This window comes from Mustelus asterias, chromosome 15, assembly GCF_964213995.1.
Source record: "Mustelus asterias chromosome 15, sMusAst1.hap1.1, whole genome shotgun sequence".
Classification (NCBI taxonomy): Eukaryota; Metazoa; Chordata; class Chondrichthyes; order Carcharhiniformes; family Triakidae; genus Mustelus; species Mustelus asterias.
The window spans coordinates 64,464,181-64,480,382 of record NC_135815.1 but is presented as its reverse complement, the minus strand read 5'-3'; the positions used below and the strand labels follow the sequence as shown (position 1 = coordinate 64,480,382).

Sequence of the window (16,202 nt, the reverse complement as noted above, 5' to 3'; positions counted from 1 at the left end):
GATCATCTATACTATCAGCTAGTCACTGGGATCCGACTTGCTTGGCATCCATATCTCCACTACAAGGATGTCTGCTGGTGAGATATGAAGCTGGTAGACATTGACGCTGACAGCCATGAGACTGTTAATAATGACCATAACCTCTAAACGTTGAGTATATGGAGAGGGTGTTGGAAGAGCTTAACAGAAATACAAAGCTCAGCTGGCTGAGATGAGGGCCTGGAAAAAAGAGACAAAAAAATTCTGAACCTTCTCAGCTCACTGTCTTCCTCTGCAGCAAATGCAGCAGAGACTGCCATGCCAAAGTAGGGCTCCTGAGCCACACCAGATGATGTTCAACACCATGGCCCAAACTGTTGTCTGATGTGATGGAAATCAGCCAAAGTGATAATTGGTGAAACTTTTTTGCTTGATAGCAGCAAATCTATAACGAGCCACAATATCCATAAGCCTATATTATAGAGTATTATATTTGAATGTACATACTGATGTCTTTAGCGAGTATGAGCATGTGCGAGTGACATCATCAGTAGCATGGGCTTTCGTGGGTCTAGTCTTATCATGAGGGACCTGTGTAACTAGTTGCCACCAGTTCTGAGTTCATGCTGTACAGCATTTTGATATTTCTATAAGTAAAGAGATATGAATATCACAGCATGTTCAGTTATCCAAGTTACCATGTCTTTTTGATGAGGAGAAAACAACAAAAAAGAAGGAAAATAACAAATTGAGGTTCAGCATGGCACTACAAAGATCTGCATAGTGAATAGCTAGTTTGCAACGTAAGCGGCGGTCAAGGGCTCTGATCAGTGGGTTTATGGATTTACTGACGAAAAACAGGTTAGCTGCACCATTGCTATGTTTGAGACTATTGATTGGCCATGCTAAAATTGCCCCTTAGTGTCCTGGGATGCGTAGGTTAGAGGGATTAGCGGGTAAAGTATGTAGGGATATGGGGGTAGGGCCTGGGTGGGATTGTGGTCGGTGCAGACTCGATGGGCCGAATGGCCTCTTTCTGTACTGTAGGGTTTCTATGATTCTATGATTTTTATGATCAGTCAGTTTTGTGGAAGAGAATGGGGATTACTGAATATGTGAAAAGGTTGGAACACTTTTTCTTGGCAAATGGAATGGCTCATGAGGCTAAAGAGCGCTCATTTCTCCTGAGACTTACAAGCTAGTGAAGCATTTCGCAACGCCATGGAAACCAGGGGAGGGTCATTTCATTTATGGATTTAGTTGCACTCGCTCAGAATCACCACAATTCTAAGTGCTAAGTGATTGTCCAGTGGTTCAAATTACATAGTCATTTTTGGAAGACAGGACAGTCTGCAGCTAACTTTCATGAATTATGCCAGCTCTCTGATCATTGTGAGTTTGGAATAGTGTTGTAGGATATGCTTTGGACTGACTAGTCTGTTGCATTAATGAGAGTAAGAAGTCTCACAACACCAGGTTAAAGTCCAACAGGTTTATTTGGTAGCAAATACCATAAGCTTTCGGAGCACAGTTTTAGGAGCTGTGCTCCAAAAGCTTATGGTATTTGCTACCAAATAAACCTGTTGGACTTTAACCTGGTGTTGTGAGACTTCTTACTGTGCTTACCCCAGTCCAACGCCGGCATCTCCACAGCATTAATGAGGACAGCATTCAGCATTGTTTGTTGGGAGAAACCACATTGACTTTCAAGAAGGCTCTAGAAATTTCTCAGGACATGGAAATGGCTGTCAGCAATGCAAAAGATATTTAAAAGGCCAATGGCAGTGCGCAGGCGGGTGCAGTGCACCAAGTCAAGAAACAGGCTGCAAGCAAAAGGGTAAAGGCAATAGAATGTTTCAGGCATGGAGGGACACACTATGCAAATCATTGCAAATTTATGGATGTTGTCTGTTACTGGTGCAACAAAAAAGATCATTCAACTAAGAAATGCAGCAGTGCAAAGAACAAGTCAAAGGCTGAGCAGGGAAGTTCAAATTTGAAAAAGCCTCAGTCAGCTACACATCACCTGGAAAGCCCAATGCAGGCAGGGGAGCACCCTTTCAATATGTTTTATGTGAGTGAGGATGCGGGAGCCTATCTATGCTGCAGTGGAGGTTGTTGGAAAACAAATCAGATGGAGGTGGACACAGGAGCCTCTTCATCTGTAATTAGTGAGGAGACTTATAGGAAGACTTGCCTAAGCAGGCCCCAGCCTTTACTTAGGCAGAGATCCAACTTAGGATGTACACCGGAGAGGCTCTGTCATTGCTTGGGGCATTACAGGCAGACATTACATACAACAGCCTAGAAGCAAAAGCACGGCTCTTGGTGGTGAAAGAGAAAGGGCCTAGTCTACTAGGGAGTGACTGGCTTCGTAAAATTCCATTTAACTTGACTGAGATAAAGCACACCCAGAATGTCATTCAGAAATATTCTGAGATTTTCAAAGATGAACTGGGTATATTGTTTGCCACTACAGTTAAGTTGTTTGTGGATCCTCAGGCTTTTTCAATCCCAGGACAGTGCCCTATGCCATGAAATGCAAAGTGGCAGAGAAGTCAAAGAGACTTGGAATCATTGAGCCCATTCAATTCTCATTGTACAGCTCCAACTGTTCCTGTTCTTAAAAGTGATCGTATTGTGCGCATATGTGGAGATTACAAACTTATCATTAATTGGGCCTCCAAACTGGACGCTTACCTGTTGCCGTGGGTGGAAAATCTGTTTCAACCCTTACAGGAGGCAAAATGTTCTCAAAACTTGTGTCAGGGGGATTAGCAGTGTAAATACGTGGAGTTACGGGGATAGGGCCTATGTAGGATTGTTCTCAGTGCCGGCTCGATGGGCCGAATGGCTGCCTCCTGCACTGTAGGGATTCTGTGATTATTCTTCTATGATTCTAAGTGTTTGAGAGACAGGGCTGTGCCTGAAGCGTAGAAGGAACAGAATGTGGAATATTTGGGCCACAAAGTCACAGTACAGGGTTTGTCCCCGGGGGCAGACTAAGTCAGAAGTACAAAGAACAAAGACCAGCACAGGAACAGGCCCTTCGGCCCTCCAAGCCTGTGCCGATCATGATGCCCTAACTAAAGAGTCAATTACTATGGGGCATAGGTTTAAAGTGGGAAGGGCAAGGTTTAAAGGAGAAGTACGAGGCAAGGTTTTTACACAGAGGGTGGTGGGTGCCTGGAATTTGCTGTCAGGGGAGGTAGTGGAAGCAGATACGATAGTGACTTTAAAGGGGCGTCTTGACAAATACATGAATAGGATGGGAATAGAGGGATATGGTCCCTGGAAGAGTAGGGGGTTTGAGTTAAGTCGGGCAGCATTGTTGGTACAGGCTTGGAGGGCTGCAGGGCCTGTTCCTGTGCTGTAATTTTCTTTGTTCTTTGTTCTCTTTGTAAACAAAAAAAACCCCTTCTGCCCTTCCTTGGACCGTATCCCTCTATTCCCTCTCTAATCATAAACCTATCCAGATGCCTCTTAAATGTGCCTGCTTCCACCACCACCTGTGGCAGCATGTTCCAGGCACCCACCACTCTCTGCGTGAAAAACTTCCCCTGCACATCTCCCTTAAACTTTCTCCCTTTCACCTTGAATCTGTGCCCCATTGTAATTGACACTTCCACCCTTGGAAAAAGCCTCTGACTATCCACCCTGTCTATGCCTCTCATGATTTTGTAGACTTCCCTCAGGTAGTCTACAAAAGTGAAAACAATCCTAGTTCATTCAACCTCTACTCAGAGCGAACACTCTCAAGACCAGGGAACACCCTGATGAACCTCCTTTTCACTCTCTCCAAAGCTTCCATGTCCTTCTGATAATGTGGTGACCAGAACTGCATGCAATACTCCAAATGTGGCCTAACCACGGTTTTATATAGCTGCAACATGATTTCCCAACTCCTGTACTCAATGCCAGGCTGATGAAGGCAAGCATGCCATATGGCTTCTTAATCTCTTTGGCCACCTGTGTTGTCACTTATAGAGAACTGTGGACCTTCACACCCAGATCCCTCTGTATTTTAGTGTTCCTAAGGGTTCTTCCATTTACAGTATATTTCATACCTAAATTTGATCCTCCAAAATGCATCCATGTCCGGATTAAACTCTATCTGCCATTTCTGTGCCCAAGTCTCCAATCTATCTATATCCTGTTGAATCCTCTGACAATCCTCAGCACCGTCAGCAATTCCACCAATCTTCATGTTATCCACAAACTTGCTAATCAGATCACTCACATTTTTCTTCAGATCATTTATATCTACTACAATTAACTCTGTTTTCTATAACCAAGTAAGAGTTTTAACAACACCAGGTTAAAGTCCAACAGGTTTATTTGGTAGCAAATACCATAAGCTTTCGGAGCGCTGCTCCTTCGTCAGATGGAGTGGAAATGTGCTCTCAAACAGTGCACAGAGACACAAAATCAAGTTACAGAATACTGATTAGAATGCGAATCCCTACAGCCAGCCAGGTCTTAAAGGTACAGACAATGTGGGTGGAGGGAGCATTAAGCACAGGTTAAAGAGATGTGTATTGTCTCCAGACAGGACAGCCTGCAAGTCCAGGAGGCAAGCTGTGGGGGTTACCTTTAAGACCTGGTATCTTTAAGACCTGGCTGGTTGTAGGGATTCGCATTCTAATCAGTATTCTGTATCTTGATTTTGTGTCTCTGTGCACTGTTTGAGAGCACATTTCCACTCCATCTGACGAAGGAGCAGCGCTCCGAAAGCTTATGGTATTTGCTACCAAATAAACCTGTTGGACTTTAACCTGGTGTTGTTAAAACTCTTACTCTGTTCACCCCAGTCCAACGCCGGCATCTCCACATCATTCTATAACCAAGCCAGTTCTGTGTCCATCTAGCCAGTCCATCCCAAATCCCATGTGATATTAGTTTTTGTACCGGTCTGCCATGAGGGACCTTGTCAAACGCCTTACTAAAGTCCATATAAAGTACATCCACAGCCCTTCCCTCATCAATTTTCTTTGTCACCTCTTCAAAAAACTCAATAAAGGAAGCTCCAAACCCCAGAAGTGTGTCTGAGCTCAGGTCATTTCTGGGCATGATAAAATACTACAGGAAGTTTTTGCCAGACTTTTCAACAGTATTGGTGCCACTGTATCTACTACTTCATAAAGAAACAAAATCGAAGTGGGGGCCAGCACAATGGAAAGCATGTGAAAGCGCGGCTACAATCAGCTAATCTGCTGGTTCATTTTGATCAAGACAGAGAACTCATTCTCTAATATGATGCCTCACCGTATGGCACTTGGGCAGTACTCTTTCATGTGATGGAGGACAGGTTAGAAAAATCCATTGGTTTTGCATCACATAAGCTGACAACAGCTGAGAAGGAATATTCACTGTTAGACAAGGATCTATCGTTTTCACTATGAAGTGGTTTCATCATTAACTTTATGGCCGTTCATTTACTGATGTACGACCACAATCTTTTCAATGAATCCAAGTGCATTCCTCCCATGGTCTCAGTGAGGATACATTGCTGGGCTCTCACATTGTAAACCGACCAGTATAACATTGTGTGCAGGGCAGAGAAAGACAATGCAAACGCAGGAATGTTGAGTCATCTTCCTTTACCAAACTTGCCGACCAAGACATTTTTTCCTCCAGAGACAATTTTATGAGAGACTTTCACATTCTCCAGTGAATGCTAAACTGAAAAGGCAGTGGACAGACCAGGACCCTGCTCTATCCCAGGTGAAGAGATTCTTTATGCAGGAATAGCCTACGGTTATAGGGGATGATGAATTGAGACCATATATAAAGTGGTTATATGTTTATATGGGCGGCACGGTAGCACAGTGGTTAGCACTGCTGCTTCACAGCTCCAGGGACCTGGGTTCGATTCCCGGCTTGGGTCACTGTCTGTGTGGAGTTTGCACATTCTCCTCGTGTCTGCGTGGGTTTCCTCCGGGTGCTCCGGTTTCCTCCCACAGTCCAAAGATGTGCGGGTTAGGTTGATTGGCCATACTAAAATTGCCCCTTAGTGTCCTGGGATGCGTAGATTAGAGGGATTAGCGGGTAAAATATGTAGAGATATGGGGGTAGGGCCTGGGTGGGATTGTGGTCGGTGCAGACTCGATGGGCCGAATGGCCTCTTTCTGTACTGTAGGGTTTCTATGATTCTATGATTCTATGGAAAGATGAGCTGAGTGTGCAGGATGTTTGTGACTTTCGAGAGTCCAGAGTGGTCATCCAGCCCCTGGTCATTCACAAGTTTTGGATGAAATTCATGCAGCTCACCTAGGTGTCTCCTGAATTAAAAAGTTAGCCAGGTTATATGTTTAGTTGCCTAATATGGGTCATGACTTGACAAGCAGAGTGAAATCCTGTCGGATCAACTAAAGGATTGCGCTGCCAGCACCACTACATTTGTGGGAGTGGCCTGATCATCTGTGGTGTCGACTTCATGTGGACTTTGCAGGGGCTTTCATGGGTAATATGTTTCTATCATTGTTGATGCACATCATGAGCAACATTACAGCTCGCATTATGATAGGGAACATGTCTATGTTTGCATTGTACGTCACATTTTTGCAACTCATTGTTTACCTAATTCTCTTTTTTCTGAGGGAGGAATAGTATCCATAGAATCCCTGCAATACAGAAGGAGACTATCTGGGCCATCGAGTCTGCACCGACTCTCCGACATTGCATTTTACCTAGACAACCCCCCACACTATTCCCATATCCCCATGCATTTACCATGGTTAATCCACCTAACCTACTCATTTCATTTAGATAAATGCAAGGTGATGTATTTTGGTAGATTGAACCAGGGCAGGACAGTTAATGGTAGGGCGTTGGGGAGAGTTACAGAACAAAGAGATCATGGGGTACATGTTCATAGCTCCTTGAAAGTGGAGTCACAGGTGGACATAGTGGCGAAGAAGGCATTCAGCATGCTTGGTTTCATCGGTCAGAACATTGAATACAGGAGTTGGGACGTCTTGTTGAAGTTGTACAAGACATCGGTAAGGCCACACTTGGAATACTGTGTACAGTTCTGGTCACCCTATTCTAGAAAGGATATTATTAGACCAGAAAGAGTGCAGAAAAGATTTACTGGGATGCTACCGGGACTTGATGGTTTGAGTTATGAGGAGAGGCTGGATAGACTGGGACTTTTTTCACTGGAGCGTAGGAGGCTGAGGGGTGATCTTATAGAGGTCTATAAAATAATGAGGGGCATAGATCAGCCAGATAGCCAATATCTTTTCCCAAAGGTAGGGGAGTCTAAAACTACAGGGCATAAATTTAAGGTGAGAGGGGAGAGATACAAAAATGTCCAGAGGGGCAATTTTTTTCACACACAGGGTGGTGAGTGTCTGGAACAAGCTGCCAGAGGTAGTAGTAGAGGCGGGTACAACTTTGTATTTTAAAAAGTATTTAGACAGTTACATGGGTACGATGGGTATAGAGGGATATGGGCCAAATGCGGGCAATTGAGACTAGCTTAGAGGTTTAAAAAAAAAGGGTGGCATGGACACATTGAGCCGAAGGACCTGTTTCCATGCTGTAAACCTCTATGACTCTATTTTAGGACACTAAGAGACAATTTAGCATGGCCAATCCACCTAATGATGGCAAGCAATAGTTGTGATTCAATAACTACATTCATCTGTAAATATGCTTGTGAAGGATCAATGTTAGTGAATTTCTGCCCAGGAAACAAATGAGTCCATAAGAAATAGGAACAGGATTTGGCTGTTTGGCCCCTCAAACATGCTCATAGGATCATAGCTAAGCCAACATTTCTCTTGTCCACTTTCTTGCCCTTTCCTCGAAACCTTTGATTCCCTTCCTGATCAAAAGTCTACCTATCTCAACCTTAAATATACACAAGAACTCTTCCCCCACAGTTAGACCATAAGATATAGGAGTAGAATTAGGCCATTCGGCCCAATGGGTCTGCTCCACCATTCAATCATGACTGATAAGTTTCTCAACTCCATTCTTTTGTTTTCTCCCCAGAACCCTTGATCCCTTTACCAATCAAGGACCTATCTGTCTCTGTCTTAAACACACTCAATGATCTTTCCTCCACAGCCTTCTGTGGCAATGAATTCCATAGATTCACCACCCTCTGGCTGAAGAAATTCCTCCTCAGTTCTAAAGGCTCCTCCCTTTACTCTGAGGCTGTGCCCTATGGTCCTAGGCTCTCCTACTAATGGAAACATCTTCCCCACGTTTGCTCTATCCAGGCCTTTCATTATTCTGTAAGTTTCATTGAGATCCCTTTTCATCCTCCATAGAGTACAGACGCAGAGTCCTCAGATGCTCCTCGTACGTCAAGCTTTTCATTCCCGGGATCATTCTTGTGAACCTCCTCTGGACCCTCTCCAAGGCCAGCACCCCTTCCCTTAGAAAATGGGCCCAAAATTGCTCACAATATTCTAAACATGGTTTCACTAGAGCCTTATAAAGCCTCAGGAGTACATCCCTGCTTTTGTATTCTAGTCCTCTTGAAATGAATGCTAACATTGCATTTGCTTTCCTAACTACCAAGTCAACCTGTAAGTTAACCTTAAGAGAATCCTGAACTAAGACTCCCAAGCGCTTTGCGCTTCTTCTGATTTCTGAATTCTCACCCCATTTAGAAAATAGCCTATGTCTCTATTTTTCCTACAAAGTGCATAACCTCACACTTTCCCACGTTTTATTCCATCTGCCGCTTCCTTGCCCATTCTCCTAACCTGTCGAAGTCCTTCTGCAGCCTCTCTGTCTCTTCAATACTACCTGTCCCTCCACCTATCTTTGTATCATCTGCAAACTTAGCCACAATACTCTTAGTTCCTTCATCTAAATTATTTACGTATAGAATGAAAAGTTGTGATCCCAGCATTGATCCCTGCAGAACTCCACTAGTCACTGGCTGGGCCATCCTGAAAAGGACCCCTTTATTTCCACTCACAGCCTTCTACGAGTCAGCCAATATTCTATCCATGCTAGTACCTTGCCTGTAACACCATGGGCTCTTATCTTACCCAACAGCCTCCTGTGCGGCACCTTGTCAAAGACCTTCTGGAAATCCAAGTAGATAACATCCACTGGCTCTCCCTTGTCTCACCTGTTCATTATCTCCTCAAAGAATTCTAACAGATTTGTCAGGCATGACCTCCCCTTGATGAAACCATGCTGACATCGCCCTATTTTACCATGCACTTAGAAGTATTCCAAAATCTTATCCTTAATAATGGACTCTAAAATCTTACCAACAACCGAGGTCAGACTAATCAGTCTGTAATTTCCCGTCTTTTGCCTCCCTCTCTTCTTAAACAGGGGTGTTACATAAGTGATTTTCCAGTCCTTTGGGACACCCCTGACTCCAGTGATTCTCCTTTAGAACTTTGGGGTGTAGTCCATCTGGTCCAGGTGATTTGTCCACCTTCAGCTTCCCTAGCACCTTCTCCTTTGTAATGGCCACCACACACACCTCTGCCCCAACTCCTGAATTCTTGGTATGTTACTGGTGTCTTCCACCGTGAAGACTGACACAAATTACCTATTTAGTTCCTCCACCATTTCTTTGTTTCCCATTAATACTTCTCCAGCATCATTTTCCAGCAGTCCAATGTCCCCACTCTTGCCTCTCTCTTACCTTTTATATATTTAAAATAAACTCTTGCAATCTTCATTTATATTCCTGGCTAGCGTACCCTCATATTTCAGCTTCTCCCCCTTATTTCATTTTTTGGTTGTCCTCTGTTGGTCTTTAAAGGCTTCCTAATCCCCTGGCTTCCCACTAATCTTCGCTACATGGTATGCTTTTATACTGTCCTTGACTTCCTTAGTCAGTCATGGTTGCCTCATCCTCCCCTTAGTATGCTTCTTCTTCATTGGGATCAAATTTTGCTGTGACTTCCTTCTTCATTGACATGAAATTTTGCTGTGTCTCTCTACAGTTCTTTGTGTCAAGGAGTTCCAAAGACACTCAATGCTCTGAGAGAAGAAATTGTTCCTCATCTCAGTCTTAAATTTGCTCCCCTTTATTCTGAGACTATCTCCTCTGGTCCTAGACTCTCCCATGAGGGAAAACATCCTCTCAACATTTACCCTGTCAAGCCCTTTTAAGAATCCTATATGTTTGAATGAGATCACTTCTCACTCTTCTAAATTCCATTGAGTAGAGTCCCAACCTGTTTAACTTTTCCTCATAAGACAATTTCTCCATACTAGGGATCAGCCTAGTGAACCATCTCTGAACTGCCTCCAATTAAATAATGTCTTTCCTTAAATAAAGGAACCAAAACTGCTCACAGTATTCCAGATATCGTCTCACCATTACTTTGTACAGTTGTAGTAAGACTTCCCTACTCTTATACTCCAACCCCCTTGAAATAAGAGCAACATTCCTTTAGACTTCTTGATTACCTACTGCACTTGTGTGCTAGCTTTCTGTGTTTCATGCACAATTACCCTCAAGTCCCTTTGTGTTGCAACTTTCTGCCGTTTTTCTCCATTTAAACTATACTCTGTTCTTTTGATCTCCCTTCCAAAATGAACAACTTCACATTAGACTCCATTTGCCAACTTTTTGTCCACTTACTTAACCTGTCAATATCTCTTTGTAAACTGTTTGCATCTCTCTCGTGACTTGCCCTTCCACCTATTTCTGTGTTATCTGCAAATTTGGCTACTGTAAATTCACTTCCTTCCTCCAAATTTTTAATATATATTGTAAACAGTTGCTGTCCTAATTCCACATCCCTGTGGAATCCCACTGGTTACTGGTTGCCAATCTGAAAAAGTGTCTCTTATCCCCACTCACTGTTTCTTTCTCATTAGCTAAATCTTTATTCATCTCTATGTCCAACACCATGAGCTCTTATCTTATGACTTAACCTTTTGTGAGGTACCTTGGGCCCGATTTTACCAAAACTTCGCGCCCGTTTTTGGGCGCGAAATCGCAGTAAAGTTGGGCGTTGGGCCTTTAACGCAGTGTGCACCCGATTCCTAGCAGAGTGCGGCTTTACCAATGGGCCCGCGCCTGGATCGGACGGCCCGCCGATTTAAATGCATTTGCATGCATTTAAATCGACTTAATGAAGCGCACGCCCAACTCTACCATCAAATCCCACTTTACCACCGTGCGGCCCAATCCTAGTCCGCGTTTTTAACGACCTGGTAAATAAAAGTCGGAAGCCGGCGCTTCCTCAGTGAAGGTTGGCAAGGAGGTAGGCGCGTTGTGTTCGAAGGCTCCCTGGTACTTACGTGTGTCTTGAGTCGCGGCCATTCCGTTGTCCCGGGTCCGTGGCGTCTCTGCAAGTGTGTGGGGGGGAGGGGGGGCTGTTGCTGTGCACGAACTCTGATGTCCGTGTGGCAGCACGGACCTCGGGTCCTGCAGTGCAGCTGGATCCTAGCACTGCAGCTCACTTCAGGCTGAAGGTGTGCGCACAGTGCAGATAGCACTGCTGCAGCCTTCCAATGTTACCAGGGGCTGTGACTGTGCTGCATGTGGCTGGGGGGCATGGGGGGGGGCTGTGACTGTGTGCAGCATGTGTCTGGGGGAGCTGGGGTAAACACACATGGAACCGGCAGCTTGCTGGGGGGCATGGGGGGGGGTGGCGGCGGGGGGGGGGGGGGGGGGGGGGGGTGTGTGACTTGATGGAACCTCAGAACCAGTGTTACAACCTGATCCAGTTGTGCCAGCAAGAAGCGCTGTGGGTTTCCCAAAGATAAAGTAATAGAGGGATACAGACCGAGTAAGAGCAGAAGGTTTTTTTAGTTTAGTTGGGTCATCATGATCGGCATGGGTTTGGAGGGCCGAAAGGCCTGTTCCTGTGCTGTACTTTTCTTAGTTTTTTTAAATATAAAGATGTGCACGTTAGGTGGATTGGCCATGATAAATTACCCCTTAGTGTCCCAAGATGTGTAGGTTAGTGGGAATACAGGGATAGGGCCTGAGTAAGATGCTCTGTCAGAGTGTCAGTGCAGACTTGATGGGCCAAAAAGCTTCCTTGTGTACGATAGGGATTCTATGATTCTATTCTATGAATGAATTGTCTGATCAGCCAGTAACACACCAGAGTGTTACCCCCCAGGAAACAGTGGAAACAGAGGACGGTGAAACGTCAGTACAAGGAGCGAGTCCTTGTGAAATAAGGCCAACGGTAAGCACCTCAATAGAAGATCCTCAGTTACCTGAGTTACTTTGCTCCGCAAGAAATAAGCCATCACCAGACAGACTGAGTTATTGATGGACTAGTGTAAAATAATTCATTATCATTAATAGAATAGAATCCCTAGAGTGCAGAATGAGGCCATTCAGTCTATCGAGTCTACACTGACTTTCCAAAAGAACATCTTACCCAGGCCCAACGCCTGCCCTATCCCCAACCCTGCCTATTTACCATGGCCTATTGATCTAACCTACAGATCTTTGGGCACTACAGGGCAATTTAGCATGATCAGTGCACTTAACCTGCACGTCTTTGGATTGTAGGAGGAAACTTAGTTAGACCGCACTTGGAATATAGTCTTCAATTCTGGTCGCCACACTACCAGAAGGATGTGGAGGCTTTGGAGAGGGTACAGAAAATATTTATCAGGATGTTGCCTGGCATGGAGCGCATTAGCTATGAGGAAAGGTTGGAGAAACTTGGTTTGTTTTCACTGGAACGACGGAGGTTGAGGGGCAACCTGATAGAAGTCTACAAGATTATGAGGGGCATGGACAGAGTGGATAGTCAGAAGCTTTTTCCCAGGGTGGAAGAGTCAATTACTAGGGGACATAGGTTTAAAGTGCAAGGGGCAAGGTTTAAAGGAGATGGATGAGGCACGTTTTTTACACAGAGGGTGGTGGGTGCTTGGAACTCACTGCCGGGGAGGTAGTGGAAGCAGATACAATAGTGAGTTTTAAGTGGTGTCTTGACAAATACATGAATAGGATGGGAATAGAGGGATACAGTCCCCGGAATTAGGGAGAGTCAACATGGCTTTGTGCGTGGTAGGTCATGTTTGACCAATCTATTAGAGTTTTTCGAGGAGGTTACCAGGAAAGTGGATGAAGGGAAGGCGGTGGATGTTGTCTACCTGGATTTCAGCAAGGCCTTTGACAAGGTCCCTCATGGGAGGTTAGTTAGGAAGGTTCAGTCGCTGGGTATACATGGGGAGGTAGTAAATTGGATTAGACACTGGCTCAATGGAAGAAGCCAGAGAGTGGTTGTGGAGGATTGCTTCTCTGAGTGGAGGCCTGTGACTAGTGGTGTGCCGCAGGGATCGCTGTTGGGTCTATTGTTGTTTGTCATCTAAATCAATGATCTGGATGATAATGTGGTAAATTGAATCAGCAAATTTGCTGCTGATACAAAGATTGGAGGTGTAGTGGACAGTGAGGAAGGTTTTTAAAGCTTGTAGAGTGATTTGGACCAACTAGAAAAATGGGCTGAAAAATGGCAAATGAAATTTAACGCAGACAAGTGTGAGATATTGCACTTTGGAAGGACAAACCAAAGTAGAACGTACAGGGTAAATGGTAGGACTCTGAAGAGTGCAGTTGAACAGAGGGATCTGGGAATACAGGTACAGAATTCCCTAAAAGTGACGTCACAGGTGGATAGGGTCGTAAAGAGTGCCTTTGATACATTGGCCTTTATAAATCGGAGTATTGAGTATAAAAGTTGGGGTGTTATGGTAAGGTTATATAAGGCATTGGTGAGGCAGAATTTAGAGTATTGTGTACAGTGCAGAGAAGGTTCACAAGGATGTTGCCGGGACTTGAGAAGCTGAGTTACAGAGAGAGATTGAATAGAACATAGAACATAGAACATAGAACATTACAGCGCAGAACAGGCCCTTCGGCCCACGATGTTGCACCGACCAGTTAAAAAAAAAAAAAAAAACTGTGACCCTCCAACCTAAACCAATTTCTTTTCGTCCATGAACCTATCTACGGATCTCTTAAACGCCCCCAAACTAGGCGCATTTACTACTGATGCTGGCAGGGCATTCCAATCCCTCACCACCCTCTGGGTAAAGAACCTACCCCTGACATCGGTTCTATAACTACCCCCCCTCAATTTAAAGCCATGCCCCCTCGTGCTGGATTTCTCCATCAGAGGAAAAAGGCTATCACTATCCACCCTATCTAAACCTCTAATCATCTTATATGTTTCAATAAGATCCCCTCTTAGCCGCCGCCTTTCCAGCGAAAACAATCCCAAATCCCTCAGCCTCTCCTCATAGGATCTCCCCTCCATACCAGGCAACATCCTGGTAAACCTCCTCTGCACCCTCTCCAAAGCCTCCACATCCTTCCTGTAATGTGGGGACCAGAACTGCACACAGTACTCCAAGTGCGGCCGCACCAGAGTTGTGTACAGTTGCAACATAACGCTACGACTCCTAAATTCAATCCCCCTACCAATAAACGCCAAGACACCATATGCCTTCTTAACAACCTTATCTACTTGATTCCCAACTTTCAGGGATCTATGCACACATACACCTAGATCCCTCTGCTCCTCCACACTATTCAAAGTCCTCCCGTTAGCCCTATACTCAACACATCTGTTATTCCTACCAAAGTGAATTACCTCACACTTCTCCGCATTAAACTCCATCCGCCACCTCTCGGCCCAACTTTGCAACCTGTCTAAGTCTTCCTGCAAACTACGACACCCTTCCTCACTGTCTACCACACCACCGACTTTGGTGTCATCAGCAAATTTGCTAATCCACCCAACTATACCCTCATCCAGATCATTAATAAATATTACAAACAGCAGTGGCCCCAAAACAGATCCCTGAGGTACACCACTTGTAACCGCACTCCATGATGAATATTTACTATCAACCACCACCCTCTGTTTCCTATCCGCTAGCCAATTCCTGATCCAATTTCCTAGATCACCCCCAATCCCATACATCTGCATTTTCTGCAGAAGCCTACCATGGTGAACCTTATCAAACGCCTTACTAAAATCCATATATACCACGTCCACTGCCTTGCCCCCATCCACCTCCTTGGTCACTTTCTCAAAAAACTCAATAAGGTTAGTAAGGCACGACCTACCTGCCACAAAACAGGTTGGGACTTTATTCCCTGGAGAGTAGAAGAATGAGGGGAGATTTGATAGAGGTGTATAAGATTTTGATGGGTATAGATAGAGTGAATGCCAGCAGGCTTTTTCCACTGAGGCTAGAGGAGAAAAAAAACAGAGGGTATAGGTTAAGGGTGAAAGGAGAAAAGTTTAAAGGGTATATTAGGGGGGGCTTCTTCACGCAGAGAGTGGTGGGAGTGTGGAATGAGCTGCCGGATAAAGTGGTAAATGCACTTTTAACATTTAAGAAAAACTTGGACGGGTTCATGGATGAGAGGGGTGTGGAGGGATATGGTCCAAGTGCAGGTCAGTGGGACTAGGCAAAGAATGGTTCTGCACAGACAAGAAGGGCCAAAAGGCCTGTTTCTGAGCTGTAATTTTCTATGGTTCTATGGAGGGGTAGGGGGTTTTAGTTCAGTTGGGCAGCATGGTCGGTGCAGGCTTGGAGAGCCAAAGGACCTGTTCCTGTGCTGTAATTTTCTTTGTCCTTTGTTGGAGCACCTGGAGGAAATCCATGTAGACATGGGAGAACGTGCAAACTCCACACAGTCACGCACCAAGGCTGGAATCGAACCCGGATTCCTGGCACTGTGAAGCAGCAGTGCTCGCCACTGTGTCACCATGCAGCTTTAGCAATTGTATAATTTAATTAATCCAATGTGTAATAAGGGACTTAAAGGGGGAGGAAATAGTAGTTAACCTCTTTAAGGACTAGCCCGTTTAAGAGGTGTCCTCTGAGGGAGGTGTCATGTGACCCACAGGTCCAATCAGGAAAGGAGTTGGGAATTCACCGGGACGTATTGGAACTTGTCGCATCAGTTGGACCTTGGAGCTGACCACCGAAAGACCTTTTAAAGCACTGTTGTTTATAGTTGTAATGAATCGTTGTGTTTTATAAGTTAACTGATGGAGCCAATCATTAAAGTTATTACACAAATCGTTTCACTTCAGAAATATGTCAATGCCTAACAAAGATTTCCAAGTGTATTATGTTGGTACTTGTTATAAACCTCCATTTCTTTTGAAATGCCCATTAAATCGGTCAGTATTCTGATGGAATTTGCACATCCAAATTGGATGCTGACTTGTCTTTTTTTGTTTCATTTTAATTTCTATTGCGACTTTTCCCTTTCATTATAAAATCTTTTTGGA

At 44.6% G+C, this 16,202-nt stretch overlaps 1 protein-coding gene across 4 annotated transcripts in view; it reads left to right on the top strand.

Annotated features, from left to right (window-relative positions):
- Positions 1-16,202, top strand: part of tmem181 (transmembrane protein 181) — a 199,900-nt gene that overhangs the window by 119,275 nt on the left and 64,423 nt on the right. The gene's annotated exons all lie outside the window — the stretch shown is intronic.